Here is a 23,829-nt window from a genome sequence, read left to right as displayed (position 1 = left end):
GAATCACCCCTGGTAATAAGTAGTTGGATAAAGCTTATAACGTAATTTGTAAAGGGCAACAGTGGCCAAGTTTGACACATTTGATGTTAACTGTGAACCAATGCATCAACCAGGTGAGCAATTCCATCTCACTTGAGAGCATAATCGTGTCCTGAAGGGTCTCCACGAATTCTTATAAGACATGAGGATTCAGGTAATATGAAGTACGCTGGGCTATACAGTCACGTTTCTCCTTCACTAACACGTTATTCTTTTAGTTTGTTCACCCTTTGTTACAGTAAATCTGGCCATATAGGATCCATTGATAACTAACCCAGAAATATAGGGAGCTGTTATAAGTTTCTGATCAATGAAGCCAATTCACTGTACATGTTGGTTCATTAGTCCAAAATTTTTTTTTAAGCTCCATCAAAAAAGGAACATGCACAAATTACAGTTCTGTTCCTCTCCGCAGAAATCTTTAGTAAAAGCAGAAAGCTTTAGACGTTATGTAGAGAAACCAAAGCATAAGTATTCGTTTACACAGAGAGATTTATCTGACAGATTTTTGCAGCCAAGAACAGACTATAAACATAAAGTAAAACATTAGATTTCTCCTCTTCTCCAATACATTCCTGGTTTTGGCTTCAAAAATCTGTCAGATAAATCATGTGTGCATCTAATTTATTGCTTACATGTTTCGTATGTCCCCTGTTTAGATGCCCCAGCGCACCTGTAACTAATTATAATTGGAGGCACAGCTCATCAATCAAGAACTACAGAATAAATATCACTGTTATACCAATCTGCTGACCAACAGTACACTAATGTCATATATCATAGATGGTGAATACCAAATCTCTAGTCTTAACCACATTTTTGGTTTCGCACCTATATATATATATATATATATATATATATATATATATATATATATTAGGGGGGGGGTCCAAAAACACCAGAAAAAAAAATAAAAACAAGCACACACAGTACAGTCATGGCCAAAAGTTTTGAGAATGATAAAAATATTAATTTTTACAAAGTCTACTGCTTCAGTTTTTAAAATGGCAATTTGTATATACTCCAGAATGTTATAAAGAGTGACCAGCTTGACAGCAATTACTTGCAAAGTCAATATTTGCCTAGAAAATGAACTTTATCCCCCAAAACACATTTCAACATCATTGCAGCCCTGCCTTAAAAGGACCAGATAACACCGTTTCAGTGATTGCTCCATTAACACAGGTGTGGGTGTTGATGAGGACAGGGCTGGAGATCAGTCTGTCATGATTAAGTAAGAATGAAACAACTGGACACTTTGAAAGGAGGCTGGTGCTTGGCATCATTGTTTCTCTTCTGTTAACCATGGTTATCACTAAAGAAACACATGCAGTCATCATTGCACTGCACAAAAATGGCCTAACAGGGAAGAGTATCGCATCTAGAAAGATTGCACCTCAGTCAACAATCTATCGCATCATCAAGAACTTCAAGGAGAGAGGTTCCATTGTTGCCAAAAAGGCTCCAGGGCGCCCAAGAAAGACCAGCAAGGACTGTCTCTTAAAAGTGTTTCAGCTGCGGGATCGGGCTACCAGCAGTGCAGAGCTTGCTCAGGAATGGCAGCAGGCAGGTGTGAGTGCATCTGCATGCACTGTGAGGCGGAGACTCTTGGAGCAAGGCCCGGTCTCAAGAAGGGCAGCAAAGAAGCCACTTCTCTCCAGAAAAAACATCAGGGACAGACTGATATTCTGCAAAAGGTACAGGGACTGGACTGCTGAGGACTGGGGTAAAGTCATTTTCTCTGATGAATCCCCTTTCCGATTGTTTGGCTCATCTGGAAAACAGCTTATTCGGAGAAGACGAGGTGAGCGCTACCACCAGTCTTGTCTCATGCCAACTGTAAAGCATCCTGAAACCATTCATGTGTGGGGTTGCTTCTCAGCCAAGGGAATCGGCTCTCTCACAGTCTTGCCTAAAAACACAGCCATGAATAAAGAATGGTACCAGAATGTCCTCCAAGAGCAACTTCTCCCAACCGTCCAAGAGCAGTTTGGCGATCAACAATGCCTTTTTCAGCATGATGGAGCACCTTGCCATAAAGCAAAGGTGATAACTAAATGGTTTAAGGAACAAAACATAGAGATTTTGGGTCCATGGCCTGAAAACTCCCCAGATATTAATCCCATTGAGAACTTGTGGTCAATCATCAAGAGACAGGTGGACAAACAAAAACCAACAAATTCTGACAAAATGCAAGCATTGATTGTGCAAGAATGGACTGCTATCAGTCAGGATTTGGTCCAGAAGTTGATTGAGAGCATGCCAGGGAGAATTGCAGAGGTCCTGAAGAAGAAGGGTCAACACTGCAAATATTGACTTGCTGCATTAACTCATCTACCTGTCAGTATAAGCTTTTGTTACTCATAATATGATTGCAATTATATTTCTGTATGTGATAAAAAACATCTGACAAACAGACATAAAAACCAGAGGGCAGCAGATCATGGGAAAATATAATATTTGTGTCATTCTCAAAACTTTTGGCCATGACTGTACAATAATGCTGTAATTATGGAACCCAACGTGGGGCTAGCCGGAGTTACAATATATTTGAAAGCACTTTGAAAGTACTGCTCTTTATAGAAGCTCTGCACTCTACCACCCTGAGAGATATACATGGACATGAATTGAGTAGTTATAAAGTCTACCGTGTATTCTTACTGTTGATTTTCCAACATCTGCTGGAACTTTATTATAAGCATTTACTAGTTTTTCAGTAAACAAGAAAATATTTTCTCATATTCCTTCTGTTTTTTTCAGGTTGTGTCCCCTGTTTTTGTGTTTTAACAAGTTCAACATGTTTTACCTTATTCATTATGTTCTCACCAATAGAGATGAGCGAAGCTGGAGCATGCTCGAGTCCATCCGAACCCGAACTTTCGGCATTTGATGGCTGCTGAAGTTGGATAAAGCCCTGAGGCTATGTGGAAATCATGGATATAGTCATTGGCTGTATCCATGTTTTCCAGACAACCTTAAAGCTTTATCCAACTTCAGCAGCCCCAGATAATCAAATGCCGAACGTTCGGGTTCGGATGGACTCGAACCCGAACCTGGTTTGCTCATCTCTACTCGCCAACCCTTGCTCTACATGTTTTTTTTTTATTTTGCCCATACCTCAATCATACATCTGCAGAATGCAGGTGTTACATTGAGGGCTGGCTGGGATCTGTAATGCAGCAAACTAGCACTAGTGGGTCACTGTAGCTTGAGTGAAGGCTGAGACCCTGGGGCCCCCCTTTGGCTAACACAGCTGTGGTGATAGGGGGACTGGACAAGTGTTGTGGGTGATGATAGTTCCTTAGGGCACACCCAGCTGATGGTACCTTGGGGTGCCCCGGATGTTATGCAGGTTTAGTGTTAGCTGAGACACTGGAAGATGAAAGAATGAGACCAGAGATGAGTGTAACAGCTCACTTTATTCTCAGCCAGCAGTATATCCATATACAGGAAGGCACAGTCCTTTAAGGCCGTGTTTCTACATACGCATTTGAATGTGTTCTAAATGCAATTAAAACCACCTCCCTTTTTCTTTCCTAATAGCTGCGCAATGTTATCGGGATTATCGTCAACATTGCGCGGACATTCTGAACACCAACATGGAAACATACAGCAACAGATGGAAAGTTAAAACTAACTATTTCCTAAGAGGTTAGAAGTCCTTAAAGTGACAGAACTAGGACCAGTTGGCTCCCAGCAATAGAAAATGTCCAAACTTGACCAAAGGTCCAGTAGGGTTTTGAATTGCCCTGTTACCCTCTTATACTAGAAGACATGTGACACTGGTCTTCCTCTCTTAAGGCCCTATTTCACGGGCCGACTGAGAGGAGCAAACGAGCGCTATTAGCTCCTCGTCTTCCGTGCGGAGTAGCGGCGGCAGCGAGTGGGTGAGTCTGGGGTGGGGGGCGCTGGGAGGGGTGGGGGGCCGCTGGGAGGGGTGGGGGGGCTGCCCGGGTGGTCGCTAGATCGTCCAGGCAGCCCATAGCATACAGCAGCGGTCTGCTGCCGCTGCTCCTGTTCCACGGAGCGACGGCAGCAGATCGTTGCTGTATGAGTCGTTTATCTTTCAACATGAAAGACAAACAACGCAACGATGAGCCGACATGAACGATGTCGGCTGATCGTTGCCTTCTATTCCACGGGACAATTATTGGCCGTAACTAGCCACTCGTGACTAGTCACACCTCTCTGCCTGTCAACGCGCAGTGCGGGCATGATTGACAGGCAGAGAGACACGTTAGTGGCCTCTCTGCCTGTCAATCATCCCCATTATGCGAGCTGCACAGTAGATCTATACAGCACAATCCTGCTGATTTGTTCCCTTTAAAGGTAATGTATCACATAGATTTTTTTCTACTGATCAGAGCCCGGTACTGAAACATTAAATTTTTCTAATCTGTTTCTATTTTCTACTTTTCTATTCAAACTCAGTGTCCCAGTGCTGTAGAGTAACAGCTAACTACAAGGCCAACCTACTGCCTTTTAAAAAGCCAAATCATAAGTATAACTTACACATCAGTATAATGTCACCAAATGTGTATAATATACTTAAACTATCTGTTTCCTTCCATATACCACCTGGCCAGGTCTTATTTTCTGTGTCTCATCACTAGTAACATAACACAGGGTTCACTAAGCAGTCACAGCCCATTTGGTAGAAATGATACACCAGTTCAGCAGACACTTTAGATCCACATGTATATCTGTATGGGCATGAAGGAGGTAACAGAAAATTCACTAGTATTTAGTAACATGTTACAGGAATAGGATCAGTTTCCGTTTAATTAAATACACTATACGGTACATTGCCCCAAGACATTTCCAGTACATCACTGACAGCACTGGTTAGGATATCAAGCTCATTTCACTATGTTTCTCTAATGTCTGGTCTCTGTGGACCCCTGAGCACCCTATTCTCTTTTGTTCTGGTCATATTGGATTTACTATTTCTATTTATCTCACAATTATATTATTTATCTGTTGGCCATGGAGACATAACAAGATTACCTCTTGAAATGTCAGGGGCCTAATGATAAGTTTAAAGGGAATCAGTCACTAGGTTTATTCCACCGTAAATGAGGGCAGCATAAACTAGCGATATAAATGTTGAACAGATCGGTGTATTACTTACATCTTACTGTTCAACTGTTCTGCTAATATGCAGGAGAATAGGATTCTTGCCACACCCCTCCTCCCACCCTCCAGCTGCTGATTGACAGTTGACTGCCTATACCCACCATGGAGAGATAACTGTCAGTCAGCAGCTGGTGGGTGGAGTTTTCTGCTTCATTTGAATATTGAGGACTACTGCGCTCATGCACATAATGGAGAGGACTACTTATTGTCCATGTTATTCAGGAGTATATCTTATAATCAGCTGCACAGAACAATGTAGGTGAGTCCCTTTAAAGGGCTTCAGTGTTTATCTGCTATATTTTCACATAAAATACATTTACAAGGGCCCAAAGTTAAAGCAATTAAAGTGGTTTGCCACCCAAATTTAACTTGTCCCCTATCCATTTTTTTATACATACCTGTAAAGCTGATGTGCACCCTTTGGCAGATCACTTATGGATCTTGTGCCATCTACTGCTGAGGCTAGTGATTGGCTACAGGGTATGCGGGCCCAACATCTTGGCAGGAAAGTTAACCCCTATTAATTATTTAATTATTTAGGTCATGGGGCAAACATGGCTGTGTGTAACAATAATAGTAACAAAGACATCTGGGCAGCAATCTCTGCATACTTGAGACGTGAATGGAAGAAATCTTTATGGCGGCCTGGGCTGGATGGAAAAGAAAACCAAAATGAATTACTCCAATAAGAGAAGACGTTACCTAATTAATTAGCACTAATTAGTTCATATTTATTTGTTGCTGGTCTGTATTGGTCTAGTCTGGCATTGCACATGGAACAAAGCCAGGTCCTGAAGGGGACCTTGGTGTTATTTGTGTGTAACATCCATTTTTGTCTAATAGTAACAAATCCCCTTATTAGTTGGGTAAGTATTTCATGTAAATTAAAGGGTCTGTCTGGAAATCTTTTGTCATGCTAAAAATAAAATAAGCACTCACCTGCTGCCGATCCCTTTTTGATGCTTTTCTAGGCTGGGTTCACACGCTGTAACTGTGCGGCTGTATTTTTTATGCGGCTGTAAATGTGCGGGTGAAACTACTGCTGTGGGAAAAAATAGACATGCGGCTCAAAACATACGGTCATTTACTTGGAAATCTGGTTCAACTAAAAATAAGAAATAAAATGTTAAGAAAGTGATGGAAACACCTCTGGATGCATCTGGGAAAGCAGGGAAACAGTTTACATGAATCGCTATTACCGGGGTTTGCGATCCTCTGCACTATAGCCGATGTCTCTCATGGTTAATATATTGAATTAATAAAACACATTTTCTTTGTAATAAAGTCACTTTTATTGTTCAATAATTAAATGTAAACGATTCCATCATTTTGCAATTAAATATACAGTTAAAATAAATATATATATAAATAAATGTATATTTATATATATATTTATTTTTTGACAGTATATTTAATTGCACAATGATGGATTCGTTAGAATTAAATTATTGAACAAAGAAACTGTATTTATTTAAACGAAAATGTGTTTTCTTCATTAAATATTAATTAGTACAGGAAGCTCTATAAGCCGTTAATTCATATGCCGGCAATAGAGCATTCTGTACTAATCATCACTTAACTTTAATGAAAACATCAAATGTTTCTTCTAATTATGTTATGACAATAGCATTATTAGAAGAAACATTTAGAATTATATGTGCGCTCAGCTGATTGGCTGTTCGGCTGAGCGCACATATAATGAGCCGGTCCGCAGCACAGTGACTTCATTGTGCTGCGGACCAGCGAAGAGGACACATCGGGGTGAGTATAGAGCTCTCCCCACCCCCTCCCCGGCACTGCACCCCTCCCAGCAAGGAAGGGGGGTCACTTAACCCCTTCCTTGCTGGGATGGGTGCAGTCTGACATCAGTCTGGCCCCCAAGGGGTTAAGGGGGATGCAATACATCCTCCCTAAACCCCTTGGGGGCCAGACTGTAAGCAGCGATCTGTAAAGATGCTGCATACTGCAAGGTGCACAACACCGCTCACAATGATGGGTGTTGTGCTCCTGTTTGTGTGTTTTTTGTGTGTTTCTCCCTTTTTGTTTTTCAGATATCGGTATCCTGGGGATTACGTCGGATTCCATGGACTACGTCGATGACCGGCGGTTGTTCTTTGAATTTTTTTTAATAAAATGGTCAATGAGGGGTGTGGGGGTGTTTTTATTTGAATAAAAAAATTTGTAAACTTGTGTCTTGTCTTTATTTCTTTACTTTATAGACTTAGTAGTGGAAGCCGTCTAATAGACGGAATCCATTACTAAGTTGGGGCCTAGTGTTAGCCGGTATAAAATGGCTAACACTAACCCCCTATTATTACCCCAGTACCCAATGCCACCAGGGGTACTGGGAAGAGCCGGGTGCCAGTGGTCCCGGAGCGTCAAAATTGGCGCTCCTGGACCGGGCGGCAGCAGGCTGGTAAGATTTAGGCTGGGGAGGGCCTAAAACAATGGCTCTTCCCACCCTGGTGTTACCAGGCTGCTGTCGTTTGGTTTTTAACCCGGCTGGTTATAAAAATAGGGGGGACCCTATGCGTTTTTTTTTTTTAAATAAATAAATAATTAAAAAAAAACGCATAGGGTCCCCCCTATTTTTATAACCAGCCGGGTTAAAAACCAAACGACAGCAGCCTGGTAACACCAGGGTGGGAAGAGCCATTGTTTTAGGCCCTCCCCAGCCTAAATCTTACCAGCCTGCTGCCGCCCGGTCCAGGAGCGCCAATTTTGACGCTCCGGGACCACTGGCACCCGGCTCTTCCCAGTACCCCTGGTGGCATTGGGTACTGGGGTAATAATAGGGGGTTAGTGTTAGCCATTTTATACCGGCTAACACTAGGCCCCAACTTAGTAATGGATTCCGTCTATTAGACGGCTTCCACTACTAAGTCTATAAAGTAAAGAAATAAAGACAAGACACAAGTTTACAAATTTTTTTATTCAAATAAAAACACCCCCACACCCCTCATTGACCATTTTATTAAAAAAAATTCAAAGAACAACCGCCGGTCATCGACGTAGTCCATGGAATCCGACGTAATCCCCAGGATACCGATATCTGAAAAACAAAAGGGAGAAACACACAAAAAACACACAAACAGGAGCACAACACCCATCATTGTGAGCGGTGTTGTGCACCTTACAGTATGCAGCATCTTTACAGATCGCTGCTTACAGTCTGGCCCCCAAGGGGTTAAGGGAGGATGTATTGCATCCCCCTTAACCCCTTGGGGGCCAGACTGATGTCAGACTGCACCCATCCCAGCAAGGAAGAGGTTAAGTGACCCCCCTTCCTTGCTGGGAGGGGTGCAGTGCCGGGGAGGGGGTGGGGAGAGCTCTATACTCACCCCGATGTGTCCTCTTCGCTGGTCCGCAGCACAATGAAGTGACTGTACTGCGGACCGGCTCATTATATGTGCGCTCAGCCGAACAGCCAATCAGCTGAGCGCACATATAATTCTAAATGTTTCTTCTAATAATGCTATTGTGATAACATAATTAGAAGAAACATTTGATGTTTTCATTAAAGTAAAGTGATGATTAGTACAGAAAAAACACACTAAGTGCCTAGAGGGATACCACTAGGTGGATACTAATCAACACACCCAATTAGGGCCAATAGCCCACACACACACCTACATGGTCCCTAAGTCTAAAATATAACTTTTAATTTGGCTTCTAATAAAAAGTATACTGTGTATCACTGCTAATTAAAACACACACACACACACCCGTCCCGTTCCTATATGTAAGTAGGTACGTCCCTAGTAGGGATAAAGTGAAGAGGGTAGCTGCAGACTATTCCCTAGTCACTATTAATAACATGTATATATAACACTGGGACGGATAGGAGTATATTAAAACAAAGACCACATAGCCCCTCGACTAGTTTCACCCAAACATGGGCGTCATCAGGTGTCATAAGCCCTCCTCCTGATGACGCCCATGTTTGGGTGAAACTAGTCGAGGGGCTATGCGGTCTTTGTTTTAATATACTCCTATCCGTCCCAGTGTTATATATACATGTTATTAATAGTGACTAGGGAATAGTCTGCAGCTACCCTCTTCACTTTATCCCTACTAGGGACGTACCTACTTACATATAGGAACGGGACGGGTGTGTGTGTGTGTGTTTTAATTAGCAGTGATACACAGTATACTTTTTATTAGAAGCCAAATTAAAAGTTATATTTTAGACTTAGGGACCATGTAGGTGTGTGTGTGGGCCATTGGCCCTAATTGGGTGTGTTGATTAGTACAGAATGCTCTATTGCCGGCATATGAATTAACGGCTTATAGAGCTTCCTGTACTAATTAATATTTAATGAATAAAACACATTTTCGTTGAAATAAATTCAGTTTCGTTGGTCAATAATTTAATTCTAACGAATCCATCATTGTGTAATTCAATATACTGTCAAAAAATAAATAGATAATTATACATTTATTTATATATCTATTTTTTTTAACAGTATATTTAATAGCAAAATGATGGATTCGTTAGAAATAAATTATTGATCAACGAAAGTGTCTTGATTACAAAGAAAATGTGTTTGATTAATTTAATATATTAACTATTAGAGGCATCGGCATTCGGCATCATTGCCGGCTATTTTTGAAGTACTCCGTACGGACCGCCTGTCAATCCTCGGCCGCATGTTCAGCCGCAAACAATGGTCTTGTTCATTTTTTACGGGTCCGTTTACGATAGGGCCGTAGATTCAGAGATAGTGTGCACTGTGCAGCCGTATATCCTATACTTCCAAGCATACACACGAACCACCAAAAATACCGCCGCACAATTACAGCCGCAAATACAGCCGCACTCTTACAACGTGTGAACCGAGCCTTAATGTGTAAGTAGTGTATAAGTGTAAGACACAGTGACCCACTGTGCCACTCAACCGGTTTGGCTCTGGGCCACATCAGGAAGCAAAGTCTAAATACCCTCTAGCTCTTCACCCTGTATCTCGCTCCAGGATGGGGAAGCTGGACCTCTGCATCTAGTGGACATGAGCTTGATCCACAAGTGTGGTCCTAGTGTAAGCAGCAGCTGGCCCCCCAGGACCAGACAGAGTTGGTGCAAGGCACTGGAGAACAGGCCCAGTATAAGTGGTCACCAAGCTGGGTCATCAACAGCAGAGACAACGAAGTACGAGGGATGAGATGGGTATCTTACATAGGTAAAGGGTAAGGTACAGTGGGCTTCATAAGCGGGTTAGACAATCCTGGAATGCAGTAATCTAACAACACTTAGGCAAGGAGTGGCAGGTGGCAGTGGCAGGTAGTTTAAAAAGGAGCAAGTGGCTCTGGAGTGGCAGGTGGCAGTAGCAGGTGGAGACAAGCTGCTTCTATATATCTAGAGCATACCCTAGTGGCCAGAGGCACCATTGCAACAGGAACCATAAAAAGGCAGAAGATGCCGGAAGACACAATGGTGAGCAGCCCCAGGATCAGCACAGAACACAGCAGAGGAACAGACAGAACCGAACGTCACTGCAGACATTGAGTAATGAGACCCAAAAGCATTACAATAAATTATTAATCATATTTGATGTTAATGTTTTATACAATACTCTAATTTTCCATGTTATAAAAAAAAATGCCCAGGAAGATCTGTGTTCAACTCACCCTCCCTCCTGAAGTCTTTCTAGCTGCAATAGCCAAATTCCAGCACTCTGGTACCCCTGGAACTTTTTCTACTATCCTATCCTAAAATACTTATCCGAGCATCCCTTGCTTCCACGCCCCTTCTGCCTAGTCCCTGCCCACAGCCCCCTCTGTGTGCCCATGGACCATGCAGCCGTAAAGTCAGTGTTGGGCCAGGCTTGCACTTACATCTCAAAAGAAACCCGGCCCACTGAAGAGATGGAGGACACATGATGCCTGTCTCCAATGGGAGGGGGGACTGAGAAAGGAGCGAGACAGAGTGGAATGCCAGCAGCAGTGTTTCCAGCTCATGAGGGGGTTAAGAGACATGTAGCAGCCCAGGAACGGTGCTACACCTCATTAGACATCTGGTAAGACTGCTATATGCAACTTAATGGCCTAACAATATTTTTCAGCGGAATACCCGTTTCATTTGAGAGCATTTTCTTTCAGGTTCCATTCACACGTACAGGATCTGCCGCAGATTTGAAGCTGCAGTTAACAATGTAACTGAATAATGGAATATAGTATAAAATCTGCAGCTTCCAATCTGCTCCATTAAATCTGCTGCAGATCCTGTATACCGTGTATGAATGGACCCTAAATAACATAAAATAAAAAAAAAAACTACTGTGTAAATGACATGACGTACTGTTGTAAAACGCTCAAGCCTCCCACTGTGCGGTTTTCATTCAAAAGAGAGAAAGATGAGAACTTATCAGTGTAAAAGTGAACATGAATACATCAAATTGGTTTTGTCCACAGAAATGTGGAGTGCCGGCGGGCCTGCCCTCAGCCCTGCTACCGCTAATTAGTCAGATACTGATGACAGCCGTTGTGTTCATGACTGGACAGGCTGAAATGATGCCCTACTTCACGTAGATGCATTCAGGTAACTAGCCTATCTATAGCAACAATAACAACAATTATGGAAATCCTGTTTAAATGGACTTCAAAAAAACAACTATATATATATATATATATATATATATATATATTATTTATTAATTTATTTATTTTTTTGTTTGTTAAAGTGTGCATCTGAGCATGAGCAGACTTCATATGCAGTGCAGCAATATTTGGACTTAATTTCCTTGGACAGCAATTACACTTATTAAATTTTTATTGTAACTGTATTAACATAAAGGGGTATTCTGCTCGAACATAACTTTTCATATGATGCTGCCCATGGTGAGACTAACAATTCCTTCCATACTTGTTATTATCTATTCAGTCTTCTTTCTCCAGTTCTGAACTGCTGCTTTCCGCTGGAGACACAAAAATCTGTATGTGAGCTTTTCTCTACGTCTCTCCCTCTCTTTCGAGACGGCTGATGTAAACAAGTCCCTTTTCTAGCTTCTTTGTAATGCTGGGAGGATTAATCACAATGGGGGAGATTTATCAAACATGGTGTAAAGTGAAACTGGCTCAGTTTCCCCTAGCAACCAATCAGATTCCACCTTTCATTCCTCACAGACTCTTTGGAAAATGAAAGGTGGAATCTGATTGGTTGCTAGGGGGAACTGAGCCAGTTTCACTTTACACCATGTTTGATAAATCTCCCCAATGAGTTCATCAGCAACTTGGCCTCAGTTTAACCCTCCAAGCATTACTAAGAAGCTACAGTAGTGCAGGTAGGGACTTGTTTATATCAGCAATATCAAAAGGGAGGTGTGTGTGTGGGGGGGGGGGGGTGGTAAGGGGAAACAGAGAGAAAAGCCCACACACAGTTTTTTGTGTCTTCAGCAGAAAGCAGCAGCTCATAACTAGGGAAAGAAGACTGAATAGATAACACGTTTACAAGGAATTGTTAGTCTCACCATGGGCAGCAACATATGAAATGTTGTGTTTGAGCAGAATACCCCTTTAAGCATTTGGGTGACTATGATCACACCTGATAATTACACTGAATTTGTGCTATACATTGGCATACTAGCAGAATAATATGCGGACATAAACCATGACTTCCCAAGCTGGGTCAAATGAGGGACCAAATGTAGTCTACTAGTATACCCAGTGTAAATGGAAACAGTGTGAGTATACATCGGTATAACATTCTCCTGGTGTGCCAACCTATACCATGACCGTAAGTTGATTTTAGATGTAAGGAGACTGAGGGACATGGTCATGAGAACCTTCTTATTGTTAACAATTGTTAGGCACTGTAATGATTATTCTACCTGGAAAATAAACATATAGGGGGAAATTTATCAAAGGGTGTAAAATTTAGACTGGTGCAAACTGCCCACAGCAACCAATCTCAGCTCAGCTTTCCTTTCAGCACTGCCTAAAGCTGAGCTGTGATTGGTTGCTGGGGGCAGTTTGCACCAGTCTAAATTTTACACCCTTTGATAAATCTCCCCATAGCGTACAGTGATACAGAAGCCGAGAAGATACTAATTCCCTTCCACAAATTTTCTGGAGGAAATAAGATGCAAATTTTGCGTAAGATTGTTTTGTGTAAAATTGTAACATTTTAGCCTGTTTTTATCATTTTTTTTCAGCATTTTTTATTTGGCCAGGGCTTAGAGGGAGGTAATGTGACCTTCAGAAGCCTGACGTGTTACACCTATAGACCTTCATCCTCAGCGCAGTTTCCATGCTATTAGTTTTTAAAGGGGTACTCCAGTGAAAAAAAAAAATTCAACTCAACTGGCTTCAGAAAATTACATTGATTTGTAAACTACTTCTATTTAAAAATATCAAGTCTTCCACTACTTATCAGCTTCTGTATGTCCTACAGGAAGTGGTGTATTCTTTCCAGTCTGACATTGCTCTCTGCTACCACATCTGTCCATGTCAGGAACTGTCCAGAGTAGTAGCAAATCCCCATAGAAAACCTCTCCTGCTCTGGACAGTTCCTGACATGGACAGAGGTGGCAGCAGACTGGAAAATATACACCACTTCCTGCAGGACATACAGCAGCTGATATGTATTGAGAAACCCCCAGTGCACCAATCCGACCTGCCCCTGACAGCCTTCTCTGCTGATATTCATTAGAAGGGGCACCGGCACTAGTAGTATATAGCCGTAAGGCTAACATAAAGGGGTTAATATTTTTAGGTCCCTACTTTCCAAGGAGTCTCACTATAATTTCTTTATTACTCTTGCACTAGCTCAGAATTACAGTTCTGGCACTGAATATGACTTCCATTGTAAAACTCCAGCGGCTGTGTTGTATTTCAGAAGGGGTGTTATGGCTGACTGTCATTTAGCATGCATAAGTTAATATGCAGGTAATATATACTGTTTAGCTTGTCATATGTATATTATACACTACTAGAGCGATGTGTTTATTGAACAGGACACTTTTGTTCTGTGTATTTTACCATCATAGCTTGCAGTTTATAAAAATGACTCTAGAAGCTGATATGTGCTGCAGTAATTGAATAATTCAAATTATGTTCAAAGTACATTTATGTCTGAAATAAGGATGCCAGAGATCTCAGAAAAGTAATATTACGGGGAGGGGGTTGTTTAGAAGATGTGGATTAATATGGAAACCCACTTGAACGCCAATTCTCCATGCATTGGTTGAATTTGTAAAAAAATTCACAGTGAGACTTCCAAACCTTTATTTAGTATACCATAAATTACACTGAAAAAATATCTGAAATCCATGCCAGCTCAGGGTAAAGGTGTAAATTGTAGTAAATTTAATGCATGGGTCAGCTATATATGGCTATATGGGGTTGTTGGATTACGGAGATCAGACACCCCGCAATCCCTTACTTTTCCCCTATCCCATGGACAACCTATTTAATACCACTACAGAGCAGATATTATCACCATACTGTTACTGAGCTGGGTTTAACAATCCCAATATTACTAATACAATACAGTACTACAAGGGCCAAAAAATACTGCCATGGCATGACATTGATCAGTATTATAGGTGCTCTACACATAGCGTGAGGCATTCTGAAGATCGCCAACAGGATGGAGATATTACTCCTCCGCCTGTTAGGGAAAATCACCAATCAGTCGGTGACACGTACAACTCCTGTCACTGACTCCCTTAAATGCTGCAATCACTATAGATCATGGTGTCTAAGGGGTTACTGACAGGCTGCCTGTTATGCCTGGCTCCTGGCACAGTAATGTGTTTGGGGCTGCTTACACTGAAGCAGCACCCAACACATTATAACCCCTTCACACCAGGAACAATTATATACATTCCTACTGCACAGGGCATCAGCAATAGAAATATAGCCGTATTATGGCTGACATGAAGAGGTTAATTATAATGCTGCATCTATATCACTGACCTCCTTAAATGGGGAAGAAAGACTTGATGGACCCCCTCAGGCTTCTGGTCCTGGGTGCAGCACTCCCTATAGCTACACGTCTGAGTGTCCCCAAACAGTAATAGGGCTCTTGTTTGTGCCCTCACACAATATTAAGTCCCCTTTGGGGCCCAACACAGATCCCCTTCATGTCCCCACACAGCAGTTAGGCTCCTCTTTGCCCCACAGAAAAGATAGGCACTTGCCCCATTTGTTCCCCCCCCCCCCCAAATAGTTAGGCCCTTTATGCCTGAAATAGTAACAGTAATAAAGGCCCCCTGTGTGCTGTATACAGCATTAGACCTCTTTTTGTACTACTCATACTTGATATTCCCTCATTTGTGCCCTAAACACAGTAGCCAGACCCACTTTGTGCCCCTATACAGTAGTTAGGGTCCCCATTAATACTGTACTTCTTTGCACCAGTGGGAAAGCAAACCCCGAAACTCACCTCTCTGTCATTACTTGTCAAGGGTCTGGGCCCTCTTTCTGCTGTAAATGGCCCCGTACAGCAGTGTGGGGTGCTGACATCCTTGGGGGCTCCTCATACCTTGTGGGCTGCAAGTTAAAAGCAGCCTGTGGCTTATAGCAGCCAATAGCTCCCCACTCAGCCCCCCACTCAACCGCACCCCCCCCCCCCAGCGCTCACCCGCACCCTGTTGCTGCCTGATACATCATGGGCCAATCAGGCATAAGCATTGCATGATGTAGTTTTCTGGCCAGCGCCATGTTGGATATAGATCGGCTTTTTGAAAAAACTTGTAACTATTGAACGGCAGCAGCTAGAAAGATGGAAGATGGCTCAAAATTCTAAGACCAGTAAGACCAGCTAGGTTTGGGAGCATTTTTTTTTCTTTAGCTCTTGGGGGGAATACCACTTTAAGGATTTGAATCTGTATAGTCTGGAGGAAAGAAGGCAAGGGAGGGACATGATCAAAACCTTCAAGTATGTTAAAGGGCTAAATATGATTCAGGAGGGAAGTGTTTTTAAAAAGAAACTGAACTTAAAGGGGTATTCCCCCCCAAATTATTTTTGCATTAATATGTTGCCCACCCATAGCTTTCCATCTTTCCAATATAAAGTTATTATGGATTTTGCAGTTTTGCTGTTATCTAGATACATTCACCCCCACTGAACGCATAGAATCATCAAATCTCAGTCCAACCCGACACGCTCCCTGCTCCTGGCCCCCACCCTCCGAGACGGGATCACGTGTCCTCAGTCTCTTCAATGAGTCTGGGTACGCGCCTATAACCCAGTCCACTGAAGTAAGGGACACTGAGACAGTGACAGCTGCTGCTGCTAATCACTATCCCCCTCTCTGAAAGCAGCCTGATGACTGGCCACCCGCGGCACTAGCACCCCGATCCACCCCCCAGCCCACCCGCATGTCACCGGATGGCTGTCCACCCCCCCCCCCCCGTAATGTCGCCCAGTGGCCGCCCGTGCCTCAACCCTTGAGACTGCCCCCCCCCAGTAGCCCGACACCTTTCCCTTCCGGAGCGTATGGGAGACGGCATCCCGACACCCTCAGCCACGGCGCACATTAGCTGCGCACCCCCCCCCCCAGTGCATCAGCTACCATGGCCCGCTCCAAGGCCCCCAGCCGCCTCGAGAACCTGAGTCCCCGGCACCCTGACACCCCCAAACTTCCACTCCTCACCATCACCGGCTAACAGCATTTCTCCACGTCAGTCACCAGCATCGGCTCTGCTGCATCATCAGCTCTGCTACAACATCATTGGCTCTGCTGCATCATCAGCTCTGCTGCATCATCATCGGCTCTGCTACATCATCATTGGCTCTGCTACATCATCATCGCCTCTGCTGCATCATCGGCTCTACTACAACATCATTGGCTCTGCTGCATCATTGGCTCTGCTACAACATCATTGGCTCTGCTGCATCATCGGCTCTGCTACATCATCATCGGCTCTGCTACATCATCATCGCCTCTGCTGCATCATCAGCTCTGCTACAACATCATCGGCTCTGCTGCATCATTGGCTCTGCTACAACATCATTGGCTCTGCTGCATCATCAGCTCTGCTACAACATCATCGGCTCTGCTGCATCATCAGCTCTGCTACAACATCATCGGCTCAACTACAACATCATTGGCTCTGCTGCATCATCAGCTCTGCTACAACATCATCGGCTCTGCTGCATCATCAGCTCTGCTGCATCATCAGCTCTGCTTCAACATCATAAGCTCTGCTGCATCATCGGCTCTGCTACAACATCATCATCGGCTCTTCTGCATCATGAGCTCTGCTACAACATTATCGGCTCTGCTGGATCATCAGCTCTGCTACAACAACATCGGCTCTGCTGCATCATCAGCTCTGCTACAACAACATCGGCTCTGCTGCATCATCATCATTATCTCTTCTGCTACATTATCAGCTCAGGAATGGCGGCAGCGAGAAAGACAGGGAATGGCTCAAAATACTCAGGGGGACTTGGAGAGTGAGACCAGCTAGTTTTAGGGGCATTTTATTTTTTTGGCTCTTCGGGGGAATACGCATTTAAGAACAAGAGGACACAGTGAGAGGTTAGTTGGGGAAAAGATCAGAAGCAACCTGAGAAAATGTTACTTTACTGAAACAGTAGTAGATGCTTGGAACAAACTTCCAGCAGATGTGGTTGCTAAATCTACAAAAACAAAATGTAACCCTGCCTAAGATAAACATATATGTATCTTAAGATAATAAGAAGGGAAATACTAAAACAGCAGACTAGATGGACCCAGTGGTCTTTTTCTGCTGACAATCTTCTATGTTTCTAAATTCACTGGAGTACCCGTTTAATAGTTATCATTTTATAGCGCTCCAACGAACAATGTGTTTTTTTTTTTTATTTAGATTTTTTATTCAAAAATTGCCAGGAGCTCCATTTTCTCCTTGGGGCCTACTGCTAGTAAATTCTGATGGCCATGACTGCTGTCTTCCTCAAGGCTTTCTCAAAGCTGATACATTCAGACCAGCATTTAAATTTACAAGTACTGTATACACACAACAGAGCATTGTACACCACATACAGAATATAGGAGGCACCTTAAAAAAAAAAAAAATACAAAAAATAAATAAATAAAAAAAAGCAAAACTCCCACCATAGACATTTTGCAAAATTCAAACTTTCAAATACTTTTTTTTTTTTATTGCATTGTTTTCATTTCCATCTATATGATCCATCAATATCCCTGTATTTTAACATCATTTACATAGACATCTAAGAATGAGAGCCACACTATTGCTACTCCCACGTTTGCTTCCTTTTCAAACTCCTTCCTGCTTATTATCCTGCAAAATACATAATATAAAAAAAGAAAAAACACAATACAAATCCTGAATGACACCATAGAGAGTAATCACGCTGCAAATGTTTGGACACTGTAATATAAAACATGTAGCAATACCAATCACGCGCATTGTAAAGCAGTCATCCCCTATATAAGACCCCCTTGACCGTTTAACCCCGTTCACCGTGGGATTCCATTAACCCCTACTCATAAAATGAAATATGCTTTTGCTTTAATGAATGAGTAGTTTTCTATATACGTGTGCTAATCCTGACCCAAAAATAGAAGCACTTACACAAAAGAGTGTTTCTGCTGTGGGTTTCTCCTTTGGCGGTTTGTAATTTACCTATGCTGAAAGACTAGCCGGGGATCCTAAGTGGCATCACAATGCTGCTCGTTCGTCACACTGTGCCCACGACACCAAAATTAGATTGCGCGTTCTATTGGGTGGAGAATTCTATGAAACATAAGACGCGTCCTGCTGCTGCTTATCTCAGGTAGTAGATTGTACTGAAGAGCTAATGCACTTGCATCCATTTAAGGACTAAGAACACCGGCGTCATTCAGTATCCTTGAATGTGAACCACAGTGATTCATACTTTCATTCTATCTCCTAACCCAATATCTGTTGTTTTTTTCCGAGCTCCTACATTATTGGATTTTTTTTTTAAACTCCTGTATACTAGTAAGTCTATACTGTACAGGTCTTAATATGTTAAATTCACTTTCCTTCCCTAAGGCCTGAGAGTGTCAAAACCAGAGCTTTATTTAGGGGGGTGGAGAAACGTCGATGGTCTATTTATAGATTGCCGAGCACAGGTTGGAGGCACCAGTGTTTGTGCGCTTATATAGTGTCTACACAGCATGCACATATTTCCACACACCTGAATAAATGTACACATGTGTCTGACACAAGCGTCAATGTGCCTCCACTTCTTCGCATGGATGCACCCTACTCTTCTTCTTCTGCCAAATGGAACTGGCACGCTGCCAGGCCGTCTGTGCTTTTATACTGATAATAATACACTAAGGAATCAGTGATTATATACAGACAAATCACATAACTATACCCCATGCATTTGTCTTCTCGCTAATCTAGCGCCTCTTTAACCTGTTTCAGTCCGGGACCTGGATTATGGAAGGGGAAGAGCATCAGAAAACAAGGCTCCGCTTTTCATTAGTAATGGATTTAGCATCATTATAATATTGACCAATGAAAGTCAATGTTTGCTATTAAATATTAGTATTTTTAAAATAGCTGGGTGGTCGGAGTGTACTCTATAGCATAGTGTCATCAGAAGACTGTCGGAAGAAAAAGACCACTTGGTCCATCTAGTCTGCCCTTTTAGTATTTATTTTCTTATTATATTAGGATAGATATATGTTTATCCCAGGCAGGTTTACATTCAGTTATTGTAAATTTACCAACCACATCTACTGGAAGTTTGATCCAAGCATCTACTACTCTTTCAGTAAAGTAATATTTTCTTATAATGCCATTGATCTTTCCCACAAGTAACCTCTCTCTGTGTCCTATTGTTCCTCATTTAGTCCTTTAACATATTTGAAGTTTTCAATCATGTCCACCCCTTTCCTTTCTCTCCTCTAGACCACAGGTGGCAAAGTCACGGCCCTCCAGCTGTTGGAAAACTGCAATTGCCTCCATGCTTGGACAGCCAAACCAAAGCTTTGGCTGTCCAGACATGATAGGGATTGTAGTTGTGCAACAGCTGGAGGGCTGCAGTTTGACACCCCTGCTCCAGACTATACAGGTTCAAAAGAGTAGGCCCAAGAAACCTCAGAAACCATGGCTACATGGCCAACACTCTGCTCCGGAGCACCCTTAGGAGCAGTGCCACGTCATCCAGACTGTCCCTTCTAATGATAATCAATGGAGGGGGAGGGCCGGATGACGTAGCAGTGCTCCGGAGCGGAGTTTACCCCAACAGCATAGGACCGCGCCGAGGAGGAAGGTAAGACACATACCTTCCTCCTCAGCCCCTGACGCTATAGGTTTTTTTTAGCAGGTTAGATTTATCTAACCTGCTGATAGTTACCCTTTAATCTCATCTTAAAAAACTATTAACTCCCTTGACTATGAGGACCCATAATTTGAAGAGGAGTTTTCTATAGGCCTTGAAGGGCTTCCTCCATGCCCATCAGCCATTATCTGTTTATTCAAAACACTGTATACAAGTTGTATTAGAATGACTACTGCTTCTTGCTGTCATATATTGTTACTATGTCTTGAAAGGCCTTTGCACTGTTTTCTTGTGTGTCATGTTATTACAGCTCTTTCTGATTCTTCCTATTTGTATGTCATCTTACGATCCTTCCCTCCCTCTTCTCCACCGTGTTTCCTGCATGATTTCACTGAATTTCTGCTGTCACTCTCTTCAAATCTCCCAAGTTATTTTCTGCGGCGGTTCATATTTATAATCACTAGCTGGCGGAAAGTGCAAAGGTTTCTACCGAATGTGTGAGCAGGCGTCAGGTTGATCATAGATACCTTATATCTACATGCTCCAGATCAGGGGTAGGGAACCTTGGCTCTCCAGCTGTTGCAAAACTACAACTCCCATCATGCCTGGACAGCCAAAGCGTTATCTTTGGCTGTCCAGGCATGATGGGAGTTGTAGTTTTGCAACAGCTGGAGAGCCAAGGTTCCCTGCCCCAGATACAGAATATGCGCTCTATCCTTATTCTTCTCATTCGTCATGTATTGTCGTGAATATGGGTCATCTCTGAATTTTAATGGATTATTAGTTTAGCGTTATATGTGTCTAATATACAGTCAACGCTGTAGTGCAGGCATGTCCAAAGTCCGACCCGCGGGCCATTTGCGGCCCGCATTCCGAACTTTTACGGCCCCCCCAGGTATCCGGCAGCAACACGCCACTCTAGTGCACACAAAAGGAAAGCCGAAATCTCGCGATGTCCGAGATTTCGGCTTTCCTTTCCCGTGCACTAGAGCAGTGTTTTTCAACCGCAACGCACCACGCTCCCGGTCTCCCCTGATTGGAGGAGCACGTCCGGGCCAGTAGGTGAGGGGGACGGCGCCCGCGGCGAGCATCTCAAGGAAGGTGAGCAGGGATGGGGGAGAAACAGGAGAGAAGCAGGGGGGAGAGAAACATGGGGATGGGGGAGAAGCAGGGGGGAGAGAAACATGGGGATGGGGGAGAAGCAGGGGAGAGAAGCAGGGGAGAGAGAAACATGGGGATGGGGGAGAAGCAGGGGGTAGAGAAACATGGGGATGGGGGCGAAGCAGGGGAGAGAAGCAGGGGGTAGAGAAACATGGGGATGGGGGAGAAGCAGGGGGTAGAGAAACATGGGGATGGGGGAGAAGCAGGGGAGAGAAGTAGGGGGTAGAGAAACATGGGGATGGGGGAGAAGCAGGGGAGAGAAGCAGGGGGTAGAGAAACATGGGGATGGGGGAGAAGCAGGGGGGAGAGAAACATGGGGATGGGGGAGAAGCAGGGGGGAGAGAAACATGGGGATGGGGAGAAGCAGGGGGGAGAGAAACATGGGGATGGGGGAGAAGCAGGGGGGAGAGAAACATGGGGATGGGGGAGAAACAGGGGAGAGAAGCAGGGGGGAGAGAAACATGGGGATGGGGGAGAAACGGGAGAGAAGCAGGGGGGAGAGAAACATGGGGATGGGGGAGAAACAGGGGAGAAAAGCAGGGGGGAGAAAAACATGGGGATGGGGGAGAGAAACAGGGATATCCCTTTTGTGTTTATCGAAACAGGCCCAAGTTTCACACTGAGTGAGTATAAATACATTTAGAATCTATATTATTAACTATATGTATAACATGTACTGTTTTAGTGTCATTTTGTGCCATTTTGGTTGGTGGTGTGCCCCGGGATTTTTTAAGTATAAAAAGTATGCCGTTTTCAATAAATTTTGTAAAAAAAAGTTTATTTGCATTCATTTTAATGGTCCAAAGAATGTCAAGCAATATGGTCGGCCCCCGCACATTTTCACTTCATCAAATTTGGCACTCTTCGAAAAAAGTTTGGACATGCCTGCTCTAGTGGAATGGGTGTTATGCCATCTCTTTGATTTCTTACATTTGCCTATATACCCTTTTACAAATCTCTGAATTTTTGCATTACTGTTACTTCTTCTGGTTTTCTGGAGAATACTAGTCATGCAGCTCATTGTTGAAGTTTGGCCTAATACGCTATGTTATTTTACCCTATGATAAATAATTTGTACATCTAGTAAGAATACAAATGAACTAAAACATAGTCTGACAATGAAAGCAGCTGTACCACAGAAGGAAAAGGGGTTATATATAGATATTATGGGGGAGATTTATCAAACATGGTGTAAAGTGAAACTGGCTCAGTTGCCCCTAGCAACCAATCAGATTCCACTTCTCATTCCTCACAGACTCTTTGGAAAATGAAAGGTGGAATCTGATTGGTTGCTAGGGGTAACTGAGCCAGTTTCACTTTACACCATGTTTGATAAATCTCCCCCATAGTTATATATGGCTATGTACAGGGGAGAAACAACTGCTCTGAATGCTGTTGGGTGTTCTGTATCTGTCTGAAGATTTGTGTATGTGGGTGATGCAACCTATTTGGATTTATCCCATTTACATGTTTTTTTTATAACATTTTTGCACAAAAAGTATTCAGTTTTTACTTGAAAATGTGCAGTTTTGTGCAATTTTTTTAAAAAAAAGTAGTAGTGAATACTAAAAAGTAATGGCGTGTCTGATAACAGCCTTATGTCCAAATCAAAAAGAATAGCAAAATAAATTGCAGACCGTATAGTTTCTCTCCATTCTATGGATGGGATACATATCTAATAGAATTTTTATTTCTAGTGAATAATAATATATATTTCTAGTGAATAATATATGAGGGGCTATTGTTTCAGTTGTACAGAGAGTCAAACAACGACCGATGGACCCTCAGTCCTCCACATTGCAGGAATGGTCTTTAAGCATAGGTGGTGTCCGACTAAGTTTTATAAAGTATGGGGACAGTGATGTCATCACTCTGAGACTATCTACTCCATGACTAGATTTACACATCTTGGAGATACATTGTCTGCTTCAAACTCTTAGGGTATGTTCACACTGAACAAATACGGCGGAATTCCCGCCATGCTCAGTGTCCTGTAGTGAGTGAATTAGAGAACGTGCGCTCCTTTGCTGCTACCGCTCTCCGCTCAAAGAAGTAACATGTCACTACTTTGAGCGGAGAGCTGCGGCGGCGGAGGAGCGCGCGCTCTCCCATAGACGGGCAATGACACAATGAGCACGGTGTTTCCATGGCGGAAAGTTACGCCTGATTTGCTCAGTGTGAACATACCCTAAGTATCTCCTTTATTTTACTGTCCTCTGATGTAGGATGATATTGGTTATCATGTGCTGTTCTACCCCTTCTTACAGCTATCCCATGTG

At 43.0% G+C, this 23,829-nt stretch overlaps 1 pseudogene; it reads right to left on the bottom strand.

Annotated features, from left to right (window-relative positions):
* Window positions 1–401: 401 nt before the first annotated feature.
* LOC138787704 (U5 spliceosomal RNA) lies at window positions 402–508 on the bottom strand (annotated as a pseudogene).
* Window positions 509–23,829: the final 23,321 nt, after the last annotated feature.

This window comes from Dendropsophus ebraccatus, chromosome 3 (assembly GCF_027789765.1).
Source record: "Dendropsophus ebraccatus isolate aDenEbr1 chromosome 3, aDenEbr1.pat, whole genome shotgun sequence".
NCBI lineage: Eukaryota > Metazoa > Chordata > Amphibia > Anura > Hylidae > Dendropsophus > Dendropsophus ebraccatus.
The sequence above is the reverse complement of the archived record's forward strand: the minus strand, read 5'-3'. Positions and strand labels throughout refer to the sequence as shown.